This window comes from Hylobates moloch, unplaced genomic scaffold (genome assembly GCF_009828535.3).
Source record: "Hylobates moloch isolate HMO894 unplaced genomic scaffold, HMol_V3 SCAFFOLD_17, whole genome shotgun sequence".
Taxonomy (NCBI): Eukaryota; Metazoa; Chordata; class Mammalia; order Primates; family Hylobatidae; genus Hylobates; species Hylobates moloch.
The window spans coordinates 51,464,240-51,481,533 of NW_026652292.1; the positions used below are offsets into that span (position 1 = coordinate 51,464,240).

Sequence of the window (17,294 nt, forward strand, 5' to 3'; positions counted from 1 at the left end):
TCAAACTGAAACATTGCTGTCCTGGTTCCCAGGCCTTCAGACTCTGACTGGAACTACACCATCAGCTCTTCAGCTTGCCACCTCATCCTGCAGATCATGAAACTTGTCACCCTCCACAATCACATGAACCAATTCATTATAATAAATCTCTTTATATATCTGTATGCATATATATATATATGTATATACACACCCTATTAGTTGCTTTTCTCTGGAGAACCCTGCCTAATATTATGGATATAAACATACACATACCTCTTCTCACATTTTCATGATGGTCGACAAGTGAGAGTCCATTTCAGGGAATGCTTACACAAACCCACAGGAAGCTGGGAAATACAGGGCTACAACTAAATTCTTACATCTGGTAAATCTCTTAAGGAATATGTCTGCTTCTCTGAGAGCATGGTTCTTTTCCGGAGAAACATGACAGTTCTAGGAGAAATAAAGGTGACTCAGGAGCAGCAGAACCAAAGAAGACATATCTTCAATCACTCCTAAAAGGGTTACCTTGAGAGATTAGAGTCTGAGCAACCCTCCCATAACATTTCTTGTTCATGTAACTGTCCTCCAACGATCAGCTTTTGCAATTCTCTTTCTGTGGCATCATCTTCGTGGGTTTGGCATTATTATGAATCATATTTTGGTGATCTGTCTTCTCACCATTTGGTGACTGATGGCAGCTGAGTGGGGGAATGTTTTACATGAAATACATTTTTTTTTTTTTTTAATGAGACAGAGTCTTGTTCTGTCTCCCAGGCTGGAGTGCAGTAGGGTGATCTCAGCTCACTGCAACCTCCGTCTCCTAGGTTCCAGCAATTCTTGTGCCTCAGCCTCCCAAGGTGCTGGGATTACAGGCACACACCACCATGCCTGGCTAATTTATGTATTTTTAGTAGAAATGGGGTTTCTCCATGTTGGCCAGGCTGGTCTCAAACTCTTGACCTCAGGTGATCCGCCTGCCTTGGCCTCCCAAAGTCCTGGGATTACAGGCGTGAGCCACTGTGCCCGGCCAAATTTTTTAACCCTTTCATATGTTTGGTTTAAGTGCTATCATCAACTCACTATTAAATAAATTTGTTTTTTGATTGAGACAGGGTCTCTCTCTGTTGCCCAGGCTGGAGTGTAGTGGCACGATCATGCCTCATTTTAGCCTCAAACTCCTGGGTTCAAGCAATCTTCCCACATCAGCCTCCTGAGCACCTGAGACTGTGTGTGCCACCACGCTCAGCTGATGTTTTAATGTTTTTGTAGAGATAGTATCTCCCTATGTTGCCCAGGCTGGTCTCGAAATCCTGAGCTCAAGTGATCTTCCCGCCTTGGCCTCCCCAAATCCTGGGATTACAGAATTGAGACACTGTGCTCAGCCCCTAAATAAATGTTTTATGATTCTGGCTTGTTATCTCTAAAATGGAGATAAAAATGGTATGCATATATTCAATATGGCAGGAGAACTTCAAAAAGTATAAAATTTTTTTTCTAAAAAATATTATTTTAGTTTTCAGATGAACTGAAATGGTGCAAATACAAATGTTATTGCAATAGTCTGGTATGGTGGCTGGCTCACACCTGTAATCCTAGCACTTTGGGAGGCTGAGGCGGGCAGATCACATAAGGTCAGGAGTTCGAGACGAGCCTGGCCAACATGGTGAAAGCCCGTCTCTACTACTAAAAATACAAAAATTAGCTGGGTGTGGTGGCAGGCACCTGTAATCCCAGCTACTAGGGAAGCTGAGGCAAGAGAATCGCTTGAACCCAGGAGGCGGAGGTTGCGGTGAGCTAAGATAGCACCACTGCACTCCTGCCTGGGCGACGAGCAAAACTCTGCCCGGAAAAAACAAACAAAATAAAACAAAACAAAAAAACCCCCCACAGATTGTTGCAAACACTAGAAGGCACTATTTCTCTACAGAGGCAGAAAATGAACCTAACACAAATTTCTTCTATCTTAAACTTCTCCTCTTGCCCAATTTCTATTCAAGACACAGAACAAAAAGTGCAGTGTGGCAAATTTTAAAATATAAATATCTACAATGTAATACACAGTGGAAAGAAAAATGAAAAGGAGGACCAGTGAGACAAAGAACATATTGAAAAAATGTAAATCCAATAAAAAGCAACAAAAAAAGCTGTAGGCCGGGCGAGGTGGCTCACGCCTATAATCCCAGCACTTCGAGAGGCCAAGGCAGGCAGATCACGAGGTCAGGAGATTGAGACCATGCTGGCTAAATGGTGAAATGCTATCTCTACTAAAAATACAAAAAATTAGCCGGGCGTGGTAGTGGGCACCTGTTGTCCCAGCTACTTGGGAGGCTGAGGCAGGAGAATGGCATGAACCTGAGAGGTGGAGCTTGCAGTGAGCCGAGATCGCACCACTGCACTACAGCATGGGTGACAGAGCAAGACTCCGTCTAAAAAAAAAAAAAAAAAAAGGCTGTAAAAAGTGACAAAGGAAAAAAGGGATGAGAAGAAAGCGAAGTAGAAGCAAATTTCCTCCATACAATATAATATATGGGAACTGTTTTCCATGTCATTGCCCTATGTCATATGTTGAAAATGTTAATTTATAATTAATCAGTGGTTTTCTAGGTCTGCATTGCCTCCCCTTTCCAATCTTCTCACTCATCCTATTTCTCTCAACCACACCTTTCAGGAAGGTTACTGGACGTGTATCAGGACCCATAATGGAGTAAGACAAGGATGAGGGATTTGGAGTTACCTTGGAAATGCAAAAGTTGTTTTGAAAGTACTGTCTAGTGGCCGGGCGCGGTGGCTCACGCCTGTAATCCCAGCACTTTGGGAGGCCGAGATGGGCGGATCACGAGGTCAGGAGATAGAGACCATCCTGGCTAACACGGTGAAACCTCGTCTCTACTAAAAATACAAAAAATTAGCTGAGCTTGGTGGCAGGCGCCTGTAGTCCCAGCTACTAGGGAGGCTGAGGCAGGAGAATGGCGTGAACCCGGGGGCGGAGCTTGCAGTGAGCTGAGATCAGGCTACTGCACTCCAGCCTGGGCGACACAGTGAGACTCCGTCTCAAAAAAAAAAAAAGTACTGTCTAGCAGAAAGCAGAAGCAGACAAATTCCTGCTTATTCTTCCCTCCATGGTCGTGTGTGGACACTTACCTGGGTGAGACTTACAAAGTGACTGAAGAGATTCTGAGTGATGTAGAACTAGACTATTTGATTAAAGACTTTTTTTAACTTCATGGAACTTTAGGTTTCACAGTAGCTTGACTTTCATTTCCTTTCTCTCTCCCTCTCCCCTTCTCTCTCTGAAGAAATGCCTTCTACACCTTTTAATTCTCGACAATTAAAGGAAACCAGGAGGAGGCAGCAGAGAACTGGCTGTTTAGGTTTTGATCTAGGTTTAAAGAGAGAACCTGAGGTTGACTTCTATTAGTCCATCTTTATTAATCAACTTAGGGTGAAAAAAAAAAAAAAATCCCAGAACTTGAAAATCCCAGATGTAGGCCGGGCGCGGTGGCTCACGCTTGTAATCCCAGCACTTTGGGAGGCCAAGACGGGCGGATCACGAGGTCAGGAGATCCAGACCACGGTGAAACCCCGTCTCTACTAAAAATACAAAAAATTAGCCAGGCGTGGTGGCGGGCGCCTGTAGTCCCAGCTACTGGGAGAGGCTGAAGCAGGAGAATGGCGTGAACCCGGGCGGCGGAGCTTGCAGTGAGCCCAGATTGCACCACTGCACTCCAGCCTGGGCGACAGAGCGAGACTCCGTCTCAAAAAAAATAAAAAATAAAAAAGAAAATCCCAGATGTATCCAAATCAAACATATGGCTTGTAGCTTTACCTCAGAATAGTGAGAATTCCAAGAGCCCAGGCAATGGTTGTTTGAGATTCCAATAAAATTTTGCTGGCCGGACGCAGTGGCTTACGCCTGTAATTCCAGCACTTTGGGAGGCCGAGACGCGCGGATCCCTTGAGGTCAGGAGTTTGAGACCAGCCTGGCCAACATGGTGAAACCCTGTCTTGAGTGAGCATTACTGCCTGAGTTCCACCTCCTGTCAGATCAGCAGCAGCATTAGATTCTCATAGGAACACGAACCCTATTGTGAACTGTGCATGTGAGGGATCTAGGTTGCATGCTCCTTATGAGAATCTAATGCCTGATGATTTATGGTTAACAGTTTCATCCTGAAACCATCCCCCTCCCCCTGTCCCCCCCCACCCCAGCCGGTGGAAAAACTGTCTTACCTGAAACCAGTCCCTGGTGCCAAAAAGGTTGGGGACTGCTGAGCTACAGCATTATTGGGAGAATTACATACTATGCCCAACATATAGCACAAGACCTGGCACATCAAAATTGCTCAAGATGGCCCAGGGCAGTGGCTTACGCCTGTAATCCTAGCACTTTGGGAGGCTGAAGTGGGCGGATTGCCTGAGCTCAGGAGTTTGAGACCAGCCTGGGCAACACGGCAAAACCCCATCTCTAATAAAAATACAAAAAATTAGCTGGGCGTGTTGGTGCGCACTTTAATCCCAGTTACACAGGAGGGTGAGCCACAAGAATGACTTGAATCCAGGAGGGGAAGGTTGTAGTGAGCTGAGATCATGCTCCACCCTGGGTGACAGAGTGAGACTCTGTCTAAAAAAAAAAAAAAAAAAAAAAAAAAGGCCAGGTGAAAAAAAAAAAAAAAAAAAAAAAAAAGGCCAGGTGCATTGGTTCATGCCTGTAATCCCAGCACTTTGGGAGGCCAAGGCGAGTGGATCACTTGAGGTCAGGAGTTCAAGACCAGCTTGGCCAACATGGTGAAACCCCCTCTATACTAAAAGTACAAAAAAGATTAGCCGGGTGTGGTGGCAGACACCTGTAATCCCAGCTACTCAGGAGGCTGAGGCAGGAGAATCACTCAAACCTGGGAGGTGGAAGTTGCAGTGAGCTAAGATTGCACCACTGCACTCCATTCTGAGTGACAGAGCAAGACTCTGTCTCAAAAAAAAAAATTGCTCAACTATTGCTGGCTAATGACTATTGTTTCACTTTACCCTGTTCTTGATGGCCTATCTACTCTGCTTGCAAATAATTGGTGGGCAGAGTCATCCATAATTTAATGGCAGTCGTTGCTTATGATTTTCAGTATTTGGGTGGAGAACTATTTATCAAAGCCAAGTACTGTGTGTTCTGTTTCTATGTCATGTTTATTCAATCACTAAATAACCACAGTGTCTGTCCTTGGCCTTATATTACTCAGTAGTTCTATGATTTAATCATCGAAAATGGTATCTGGTCTTAAATTATGTTTGTAAGTAGTCAGTCTTCCAGTAGGAAAAGCAGGCCTCCACCCATTATAGATCATTCTGCCTAGAAATTTTTGTCATATATTTTGTCCAGTCCAAATACAAATGTTAATATATTGTTTTCTACAATTTTAAGGTAAGACTGCTTATACACTATGTTTTCAAAATATTGCCAAATATCATCTCTTTCATTCTTATCTGCTGGATTCAACTGATTTTATGCTCTCTCAAAACTTTTGCTCTGGCCCTAGTTAATTAATACTAAAGAACTAAAAATGATTTCTTGGTAGGTTTCTGTTTCCAACTTCTTCCCATTTCAATTCATGTTGGATGCTACAAAATATTTCACAAAACATACCAATTTATCCATGAACACCTTTCTTTACATTTTCTCACACTCTCAGTTTAGATATGAACCATGATGCCCTTAGCTTGGAGTTAGAGGAGACTCTAGATTATGTTTAAACTATATTGCATGTTTGACTATCCTAACATCATTTTTTGGAATCTGACCACACTCTTGGCCAACCACACCCTGATATCATAGCAACTGAAAGTGTAGCCAAGTATTTTAATGTCAAATGAACTGCTATGTGTTGAGGATGGTTGGAATTGGAATTGGAACAGCCAGTTTTGACTTCCCTCTTAAGTAGTGGGGTTCTGAAGTCAAAACATTCTGCTTATTAGTTTTTCTCCATTTTCCCCCTAAATTAGGTAATATTCTATCCTTAATATATTTTATTTATCTTTTTTTTGTTTTCCTTTTTTTAAAAAAATAATAATAGACACAGTGTTGCCCAGGCTGATCTCAAACTCCTGGGCTCAAGTGATCCTCCTGTCTCAGCCTCCCGAAGTGCTGGGACTATAGGCATGAGCCCAGACTTTTTTAATCTTTTAAACAGGGCACTGATGATAATCTAACTGCACGCCGGTATTGTCTTAGAATATTTTTAGTTAATATTGCTGGGCACAGTGGCTCACACCTGTAATCCCAGCACTTTGGGAGGCTGAGGTGGGCGGATCACGAGGTCAGGAGATTGAGACCATCCTGGCTAACATGGTGAAACCCCGTCTCTACTAAAAATACAAAAAAATTGGCTGGGTGTGGTGGCACATGCCTGTAATCCCAGCTACTCGGGAGGCTGAGGCAGGAGAATCGCTTGAACCCGGGAGGCGGAGGTTGCGGTGAGCCAAGATTGTGCCATTGCACTCCAGCCTGGGCAACAAGAGTGAAACTCCATCTCGAAAAAAAAAAACAACAAAAAAGAATATATTTAGTTAATATTAATATCTGGCTGGGCATGGTGCCTCACACCTGTAATCCCAGCACTTTGGGAGGCCGAGGCGGGTGGATCACCTGAGGTCAGGAGTTCTAGACCAGCATGGCCAAAATTGAAAAACCCCATCTCTACTAAAAATATAAAAATTAGCCAGGCTTGGTGGTGGGCACCTGTAATTCCAGCTACTTGGGAGGCTGAGGTAGGAGAATCGCTTGAATCCAGGAGGCAGAGGTTGCAGTGAGCCAAGATTGCACCATTGCACTCCAGCAGCCTGGGCGACAAGACTCCATCTCAAAAAAAAAAAAAGGAATCATAACCTATCATTAACCAAGTCTATATATTCCTTTGGCAAATTCTCCTCTAGCAATAATGTCCTGTGAAACAAAAACCAAAAGACATACCCACATTAGCATTTTCTATAGTCACAGTTGGAGCTCCTCTTTTTTCATTCATCTTGAAAATATAGACTACTCCTGATAATTTTTGCTGTTTTCATTCAGCTTACTTCTTGGCTCTTCAAAAGAAGTTGTTTTGCTAGAGTTCTTCTCCCCAACAAACATCTGAGTCCAAGCTAAGACTATTTTCTTGTTCTAAACCTCTCTTTATGCCTCACCAAAATTGTTAGGTTTTTCCTTTTATACAACATATTTATTGACTTTCCCTTCAGCAACAATTTCACCTTTCTTTCCTTAATCATTAATTTTAATCTGAATATTTTCCCTTAAGTCGGTCCCTCTGGTTCAGCCACTGGACTAGTCCATATGTCTGGTAGTAAGATGAGATATACACTGACTTCCCTTCTAGTCCATAATTAATCATAGAGGGCAAATTGGATAAGTGGAGAAAATGCACCAGCCTCTTCACTAGGCAAAAAAACATTTCCACAGTTAGCTCTAACTCTGCAAGACTGGGGAAGGAATAATCTGTCTCATCAAGCCCTTTAGGATTTTTGCCATTAGGTTCAAATGAATAGACATGGTACATTGTTTTAGAATACTATCAAACCTCTGGGATCCTTAATTATGGACCCAGTCCAGCGACTACTGAGTTAGCATTGAAAAATAAACTTGTAGTAAACTAGGAAAGTCTTGTATTCAAGTTCCTGTATCATCCTGGTCAAAGGACAAAATTACAACAAATGCAAAGATCTCAACTGACTTTATTGCGGTTCTAGAATTGGGCAGGCCGAGTGCAGTAGCTCATACTGTAATCCCAGCACTTTGAGAGGCGGAGGCGGGACAATCTGTTGAGTTCATGAATTCCAGACCAGCATAGGCAACATGGCAAAACCCCATCTCTACAAAAAACACAAATGTTAACCAGGCGTGGTGGTGAGCACCTGTGGTCTTAGCTACTCAGGAGGCTGGGGTGAGAGAATTGCTTGAGTCTCGGAGGTGGAGGTTGCAGTGAGCCAAGATGGCACCACTGCACTCCAGTCTAGGTGACAGAGCCAGAATTTGGCTCAAAAAAAAAAAAAAAAAAAAAAGGCTGGACACATTGGTTCACATCTGTAATCCCAGCACTTTGGGAGACCAAGGTGGGTGGATGGCTTGAGACCAGGAGTTTGAGACCAAACCAGCGTGGGCAACATGGCAAAACCCCATCTCTACAAAAAATACAAAAATTAGCTGGACGTGGTGGCACATGCCTGTGGCCCCAGCTACTCGGGAGGCCGAGGTGGGAAGATGGCTTGAGCCTTGGAGGTGGAGTTGGAGTGTTCCAAGATCATGCCACTGCATTCCAGCCTGAGCAGTGGTGCAAGACCCTGTCTCAAAAAAAGCCAGAATTGGGTAACACTTCATTCCATAAAATAGAGTAAGTGGGCCAGGTGTGGTGGCCTGGGCAGGGTGGCCCCGGCATGGTGGCCCCAGCACACTTATTCTATCCCAGCACTTTGGCAGGCCAAGGCAGAAGGATCCCTTGAGGCCAGGAGTTTGAGACCAGTCTGGCCAACATAGCAAGACCCTGTCTCTACAAAAAAAAAATTTAAAAATTAGCTGGGTATGGTGGTGCAAGCCTGTAGTCCTGGCTGCCGGGGAAGTTGAGGCAGGAAGATCGCTTGAGCCGAGGAGGGTGAAGCTGCAGTGGGCCAAGATTGCATCAGTACTCTCCACTCTCCAGCCCGGGTGACAGAGTGAGTGAGACATTGTCTCAAAAAATAAAAATACAAATAAAAGGCCGGGAGCGGTGGCTCATGCCTGTAACCCCAGCACTTTGGGAGGCCGAGGCGGGCAGATCACGAGGTCAGGAGATCAAAACCATCCTGGCTAACATGGTGAAACCTCGTCTCTACTAAAAATACAAAAAATTAGCCAGGCGTGGTGGCGGACACCTGTAGTTCCAGCTGCTCGGGAGGCTGAGGCAGGAGAATGGCGTGAACCCGGGAGGCGGAGCTTGCAGTGAGCTGAGATTGCGCCACTGCACTCCAGCCTGGGCGACAGAGTGAGACTCCGTCTCAAAAACAAACAAACAAACAAAAACAAATAAAAATAAATGTTCCAGTGAGCTGTGCAAAAGAAGTTGGCTTTACAGACAGAGAAGGGCTGAAGAAAGCAGAAGCAAAAAACAAATAATGTATTAGTCCTTTCAAAGTTACTTTTCTTGTAAAGTGGGGACAGGAAGACAAAATGATAGAAAAATAACTGATGAGTGGCCGGGCGCGGTGGCTCACGCCTGTAATCCCAGCACTTTGGGAGGCCGAGGGGGGCGGATCACAAGGTCAGGAGATCAAGACCATCCTGGCTAACACAGTGAAACCCCGTCTCTACTAAAAATACAAAAATTAGCTGGGTGTGGTGGCAGGCACCTGTAGTCCCAACTACTCGGGAGGCTGAGGCAGGAGAATGGCATGAACCCAGGAGGCGGAGATTGCAGTGAGCCAAGATCGCGCCACTGCACTCCAGCCTGGGTGACAGAGCGAGAATCCATCTCAAAAAAAAAAAAAAGAAAAGAAAAATAACTGATGAGTTAATATCAGGTTATTTAAGGCTACTTTTTCGTGTGTAAGGATGAAATTAGAGGGAACTTCCTTATCATGCTTACATGAAGATTTAAACTGACCTGTTTAGGAAACTGGCAGTTATCTATCTCTCCTCATTTCCAGAAGGTCAGATAACAACTTAGTTTAGGTTTGGTGACTTATAGGTATGAACTACTGTGTGGACCGTTTGAGTTTCCGTTGTTCCAGCTGCAGAGAGACCATTTGATCTTTGACATAGATGGTGGTATAGAAACATTTAAAACATTTTGGCTGGGCATGGTGGCTCATGCCTGTAATCCCAGCAGGCTCCCTGCCTTGGGAGGCCAAGGTGGGCGGATCACTTGAGGTCAGGAGTTTGAGACCAGCCTGGCCAACATGGCAAAACCCCATCTCTACTAAAAATACAAAAATTAGCCGGGTATGGTGGCGGGCACCTGTAATCCCAGCTACTCGGGAGACTGAGGCAGAAGAATCACCTGGGAGGCAGAGGCTGCAGTGAGCAGAGATTGCGACACTGCACTCCACCCTGGGCGACAGAGCAAGACTCCATCTCAAAATAAATAAATAAATACATAAATAAAATAATAATAAAAGTACAAAAATTAGCCAGGTATTGTGGCACACGTCTGTAATCACAGCTACTCGGGAGGCTGAGGCAGAAGAATTGCTTGAACCCGGGAGGCAGAGGTTGCAGTGACCTGGGATCACACCACTGCATTCCAGCCTGGGCGACAGAGCAACACGCCATGTAAAAAAAAAAAAAAAAAAAGAAGTTAAAAAATCACAAAGCTATTATCTTTTTTAAAAACAATCTTTCTTTAATACCAGTAAATATCTGGTCAGCATTCATATTTCCTCAACTTTCTCAAAAATTTTTTAGTAATTGGTTTATTTATAACCTCTTACAAATTTTTGACTATTTTTGTCTTTCCCCAACTTCTAGATTTCTTTAGTCTTATCATATTTTCTTTCAACTTTAAAACAACTTTTAAAAACCTCAAACTGGCTGGGCACAGTGGCTCATACCTGTAATCCTAGCTCTTTGGGAGGCTCAGGCTGGCAGATCACTTGAGGTCAAGAGTTAGAGACCAGCCTGACCAACATGGTGAAACCCTGTCTCTACTAAAAATACAAAAATTAGCCGGACATGGTAGCGGGCGCCTATAATCCCAGCTACTTGGGAGGCTGAGGCAGGAGAATCGCTTGAACATGGGAGGCAGAGGTTGCAGTGAGCCAAGATCACACCACTGCACTCCAGCCTGGGTGACAGAGTGAGACTCCATTGCAAACAAAACCCAAAAAAACAAAAAACAAACAAACAAAAAACCCACCTCTAAATCATACAAAATTACCTTCCCTTTAACAAAAACCACACTTTCATGTCTTCATAAGCAAGTATCAAAAATATCAGAGAAGCAACAGGTTTATGGCATTAAAACATCTAGCAGTGACAGCATAAACCTACCTAACCAATAGATCCAGGCAAAAAATATCTGAATTAAAATTCGAATATGTTTTTATTTTATTTTACCAACAATTTAAAAACTATATTTACTGACTTTGGGAGGCCGAAGTGGGAGGATCTCTTGAGCCCAGGAGTTTGAGACCAGCCGAGGCAACAAAGCGAGAGTTCGTATCTATAAAAAAGTAAATAAATAAAAATGTTTTTAAAATAAAGAGAAAACAAAACTATGTTTATTTACCAAAGATTGCTAAAATCACACTTGAAAAGCATTTGGGCTTATTTGCTTAATTTATGAGCACTTCTTTATTTATAAGCCCATTTGGTACCACAGACAATATACAAACAGACATACACACATATACAGATAAAGATAAAGACAGTTGTGTCCTGCATGAGGGGGAAAAAAAAAAAGGATACAGACAGATGCAAACAAAGACTCTACAGCCTTGATTTCAAAACTCTAGCCGTGAGACTGGCAAAACTCACTAGTCCAAAAGGACAGTTGGATTCAAACTATGCCCCTGCAAATATAACAAGTCAAAGTTCACTTGTCCCACACAGCCCAAGTCCTCAATGAGCCCCAGAGAAATCAGAATAGCAATCCACATCTCTTCTTTTTATTATTATTATTATTATTATTATTATTATTATTATTAGTTTGTAAAGACAAGGTCTCACTCTGTTGCCCAGTATGGCCTTGAATTCCCGGCCTCAAGCGATCCTTCCACCTCAGCCTCCCAAAATGCTGGCTTTATAGGCATGAGCCATCATGCCCAGCCACAATCCACATCTCAAAGCAGAGAGAGAAAGAATCCAAGTGTCTTCAAGAAGGAGTCTGGGTGTGCTAGTGGAAGACTAAGAAAGGATGCCAAGGCAACACAAATCACAGAAATTCACCATAGGACTCTACAAGGAGACCAACTTCATTTAGATAAATAGCTTTTAATTTAGCCTGTTTCTCCAACTGGACTGAGCCCATTAAGGAACATGGCCAATTAAGTACTTGCAGCTTTTAGGGCCCAACTATCCAAATATATGAAAAGAAGTCAAAGTTGGAAGGCAGAACATCCAGGCCTTTAAAAATCAAGGACTTTATACTGAATCCCAAGTCCCCCAAAAGAGGGATACGCCACGACACTAGGCTGCACAGTGCCTTCACAGCACACCTGCCATAAAGAGCGCTCTTCTTAAACAAATGCACAAAGAAAGGAGCAGCCTCCTGCGGCAATGACCATCTGCCATAAACAGCGGTTGTCAGCCACCTCTAAAACTGCACAGTCTCATCAGCAACAGCAACCTCCAGCTCTCCCAAAGGACCAGCTCCGAGTACAAGAAACATCCACAGAATTTCCCCAGGGCAGCTCTACAGCCACTCTAAAGGTCCAGGTGGACAAGCCTCGCCAAGATTCAATTGCAGCCATGGCTGACACGCATAGCAGCGCCTCTTGATATGCCCAGGGTGCCCACAAAAGAAGCAGGCACCCTCTTCACCCAGAGCCAAAGAACCAGTTGGACCTGAGGAGCCTGGAGGCCGACTGAAACTGCTGCAACAGTAGTGCCACCAGGCGGGCTCCAAACTCCTGGTGCTCCCCCTCCATGGTTCCTGCCAAGCAGCCAGCCAAACCAGCAACCTGACAAGGAGTTCCTGTGGCCCAGTTAGGGTCATGTTGCCTGAGGATACAGCCTTATGTAATCCTGAGTGATAGAGATCTGGACATCCATGTTAAACTATAAACTAAATTCCTACCATGGTTAGCTTGGCTTTTGCTCAGGAATGAGCAAAGATAGCCAGCAAGGCTAGCAACAAGATGGAGTCAACCATGTTAGACTTCTCTGTCATAATCTTTGCAAAGGCAGTTTCACTAAAGTTACTGCGTGTTTAAAAATTATAATATATGTAATTAAAACTAGTAGAAATAGGGCTGGATGTAGTGGCTTATGCCAGTAATCCCAGCACTTTGGGAAGCTGAGGTAGGAGGATCACTTGAGACCAACAGTTCAAGACCAGTCTGAGCAACACAGTGAGACGTCATCCCTACAAAATTTTTTTTTAGTCAGCTGGGCATAGTGGCACATGCCTGTAGTCCTAGCTACTTGGAAAGCTGAGGGGGGAGGATCATTTGAGCCCAGGAGTTCAAGGTTATAGTGAGCTATGATTGTGCCACTGCACTCCAGCCCAGGTGACAGAGCAAGACTGTCCCAAATAAAACAAACTAAAAATGAGGAAAACAATAATGTACACAAAATGTACAAGAAAAGTAAAATGTTGTTTTTAATTTTTATTTATTTTTTAGAGATGGGGATCTTGCTATGTAGTTCAGGTTGGTCTCAAACTCCTGTGCTCAAGCCATCCTCCCACATCACCCTCCCAAGTAGCTTGGGCTACAAGTGAATGACACCATGCCTGGTGTAAGATATGTCTTTTTTTTCTTTTTTGAGATGAAGTCTCAAAAAAAAAAAAAAAAAACAGCAAAAAACCCCTCCAGAGTCTCACTCTGTCATCTAGTCTGGAGTGCAGTGGTGCGATATCGGCTCACTGAAACCTCCACCTCCTGGATTCAAGCGATTCTCCTGCTTCCGCCTCCCAAGTAACTGAGACTACTGGCATGTGCCACCACACCCGGCTAATTTTCGTATTTTTAGTGGAGATGGGGTTTCACCATGTTTCCCAGGCTGGTCTTGAACTCCTGACCTCAAGTGATCTGCCCACCTCGGCCTCCCAAACTGCTGGGATTACAAGCGTGAGCCACCGTGCCCAGCCCCCCATCAGCTTTTTAAGTAAGTGGTTTGCAGTCATTGATAACCATTCTCTGGATCCATTATTTCATTAGGGGTTGCAAAATGGTGACATTCGAACTCTGTCATTTCTTCTTTATTTTTTAGCTGGAATTATTTTCCTTTACCAACTATTTATTCTGGGATATAGTTAATACAGGAAAGTCAGGACAAATACTTGATTGTTTACATGTATTTAAATTTCAGAATGGGTTTGTTCCCTGGTCCCTCACCAAGGCAACCAAAAAAGTTTTTGAAATGTTTTAATATTAGGAACACACAGAGTTTAATATATAAGATATGTTGCAATCCAAAAAAATTATTTTGTCTGCTTTTTTTTTTTTTTTTTTTTGAGACGGAGTCTCGCTCTGTCGCCCAGGCTGGAGTGCAGTGGCGCAATCTCGGCTCACTGCAAGCTCCACCTCCCGGGTTCACGCCATTCTCCTGCCTCAGCCTCTCCCAGTAGCTGGGACTACAGGCGCCCGCCACCACGCCCGGCTAATTTTTTGTATTTTTAGTAGAGACGGGGTTTCACCGTGGTCTCGATCTCCTGACCTCGTGATCTGCCCACCTCAGCCTCCCAAAGTGCTGGGATTACAAGCGTGAGCCACCGCGTCCGGCCTGCTTTTTTTTTTTTTTAAACTAATGCTGAAAAATCTCATGTCTTTTTTTTTTTTTTTTGAAACAGGGCCTCACTCTGTCGCCCAAGCTGGAGTGCAGTGGTATGATAATAGCTCACTGCAGGCCGGGCGCAGTGGCTTGTGCCTGTAATTCCAGCACTTTGGGAGGCCGAGGCGGGCAGATCACCTGAGGTCGGGAGTTCAAGACCAGCCTGACCAACATGGAGAAACCCTGTCTCCACTAAAAATACAAAATTAGCTGGGCATGGTGGTGCATGCCTGTAATCCCAGCTACTAGGGAGGCTGAGGCAGGAGAATCACTTGAACCCAGGAGGCAGAGGTTGCGGTGAGCCGAGATTGCACCATTGCACTCCAGCCTGGGCAACAAGGAGCAAAACCCCGTCTCAATAAATAAATAAATAAATAAATAAATAAATAAAAAATAGCTCACTGCAGCCTTCAACTCCTAGCCTCTGAAAGTGCTGGGACTACAGGACCACACCACCACACCTGGCTAATTTTTGTATTCTTTGGTAGAGATGGAGTCTCACTATGTTGCCCAGGCTAGTCTTGAACTTCTGGACTGAAGCAATTCTTCTGCCTCAGCCTCCCGAAGTGTTGAGATTACAGACGTGAGCCACCAAGCCTGGCCAAATGTTATTCTGCTTTTTGATTCTCAAATTGACAAATCATTGGTCAATGTGAGTCACTTCAAGTTGGACCTTATGTCGTTTTAACATGATCTTGATAGCTTTGATAGCTTCATGGTATAATAAAATGTTTTGGGCCCATCTTGAACATTTCCTTCCCTAAGCTTGCAAGGAGTTCAGTGGGAAATCATCTTCAGAGACCATAATCAGGGTGATTGGGGTGCTTATCACCACTGAGTTGATGACTTTTTCTAAGCTTGTTCAGTGATCTACAAACCACTGTTTAGGTTCAGGTCCATTAATGTGTAATGGAGGGAAAGTCTGAGCAATAAGATTTAGTTTAAATAGAAAAGGTAGAAATTAGGGATCTGGAGCTGAGCAAGGTGGTTTATGCCTGTAATCCCAGCACTTTGTGGGGCTGAGGAGCGAGGATTGCTTGAGCCTACGAATTTGAGACCAGTCTGGGCAACATAGTGAGACCCCGTCTCTCTTAAATAAAAAATAAAATAAAATAAGGAAATTAGGGATCTGGCTATAAATGGCAAAAATTTAAAGATTATGTTATCTTTCTTTCTTTTTTTTTTTTTTGAGATGGAATCTCACTCTGTCGCCAGGCTGGAGTGCAGTGGTGCGATCTCTGCTCACTGCAACCTCCGCCTCCTGAGTTCAAGCAATTCTCTTGCTTCGGCCTCCTGAGTAGCTGGGACTATAGGTGCCCGTCACCATACCTAGCCAATTTTTGTATTTTTAGTAGAGACGGAGTTTCACCATGTTGGCCAGGATGGTCTCCATCTCTTGACCTTGTGATCCGCCCACCTCAGCCTCCCAAAGTGCTGGGATTACAGGCGTGAGCCACCGTGCCTGGCCCTTCAATTTCTATTATAAAAAAGCTTGAAAACTATTCTATTACTGGTTTAGCTTAATTTTATTACTTTCTAAAAAGTTGGTAAACAATATTGTCTATTATTATACAGCAAAAAAATGAATGTATAAAATCTTGTGGCCAGGTGCAGTGGCTCATGCCTGTAATCCCAGCACTTTGGGAGGCCAAGGTGAGCAGATAACCTGAGGTCAGGAGTTCGAGCCCAGCCCGAACAACATAACAAGATCCCATCTCTACAGCCCGAACAACATAACAAGATCCCATCTCTAAACAACAACAACAAAAATCCTTTAGGTCTGAGATAAAACATCAGTCTCATATACCCTTTGGAACAGATGGGATTAATTTTAAGAACAATAATACCTTAGAATATTACTATTAAAAACACAATAATTCTTAATATGCTAAGTTCCAACTATAGTTCAGCAACCGAAATATTTTTAAAATTCCAAGGGGAGGGTGGGAGGAGGGAGAAGATCAGAAAAGATAACTACTGGGTACCAGATTTAATACGTGGGTGATGAGCCGGGAGTGGTGGCTCACACCTGTAATCCCAGCATTTTGGGAGGCTGAGGCAGGCGGATCACCTGAGGTCAGGAGTTCAAGACCAGCCTGGTGAAACCCCGTCTCTACTAAAAATACAAAAAAAATTAGCTGGGCGTAGTGGTGCGCACCTGTAATCCCAGCTACTCGGGTGGCTGAGGCAGGAGAATCACTTGAACTCAGGAGGCGTAGGTTGCAGTAAGCCAAGATCGCACCACTGCACTCCAGCCTGTGTGACAGAGTGAGACTCCATCTCAAAAAAAAACCAAAACCAAAACAAAACAAAAAAACCTGGGTGATTAAATAATACATACAATAAACCTCTGTAACATGTGTTTACCTTTGTAACAAACCTTCACACATACTCCTAAACCTTAAAGTTTAAAAAAAAAAAAAAAAAAAACTGGCCGGGTGCAGTGGCTCACGCCTGTAATCCCAGCACTTTGGGAGGCCGAGGCGGGCGGATCATGAGGTCAGGAGATCAGACCATCCTGGACAACATGGTGAAACCCTGTCTCTACTAAAAATACAAAAAATTAGCTGGATGTGGTGGCGCGTGCCTGTAGTCACAGCTACTTGGGAGGCTGAGGCAGGAGAATCGCTTGAACCTGGCAGGTGGAGAGGTTGCAGTGAGCTGAGACTGAGCCACTGCACTCCAGCCTGGTGATAGAGACCCTGTCTCAAAACAAAACAAAACAAAACAAAACAAAAAAAATCCAAAATATGATAAAATGAAGATGTATCTCATTACCTATTTTCACTTGCCTTCTTTAGCATTTATCCATCTGCAAAATATGTATATATATGTGTGTGTATATATATATATATATATATATTTT

The 17,294-nt window shown here is 43.7% G+C and overlaps 1 long non-coding RNA gene across 1 annotated transcript in view; it reads right to left on the reverse strand.

Moving 5' to 3' along the window:
• Window positions 1–7,703: 7,703 nt before the first annotated feature.
• LOC131381731 (uncharacterized) overlaps window positions 7,704–17,294 on the reverse strand; it is a 15,124-nt gene continuing 5,533 nt past the window's right edge. Inside the window, exons 3-4 of the long non-coding RNA XR_009210631.1 lie at window positions 11,079–11,156; window positions 7,704–7,836 (exon numbers count right to left, since the gene is read on the reverse strand). This is a non-coding gene — a long non-coding RNA (uncharacterized LOC131381731). The remainder of the gene's footprint in view (window positions 7,837–11,078; window positions 11,157–17,294) is intronic.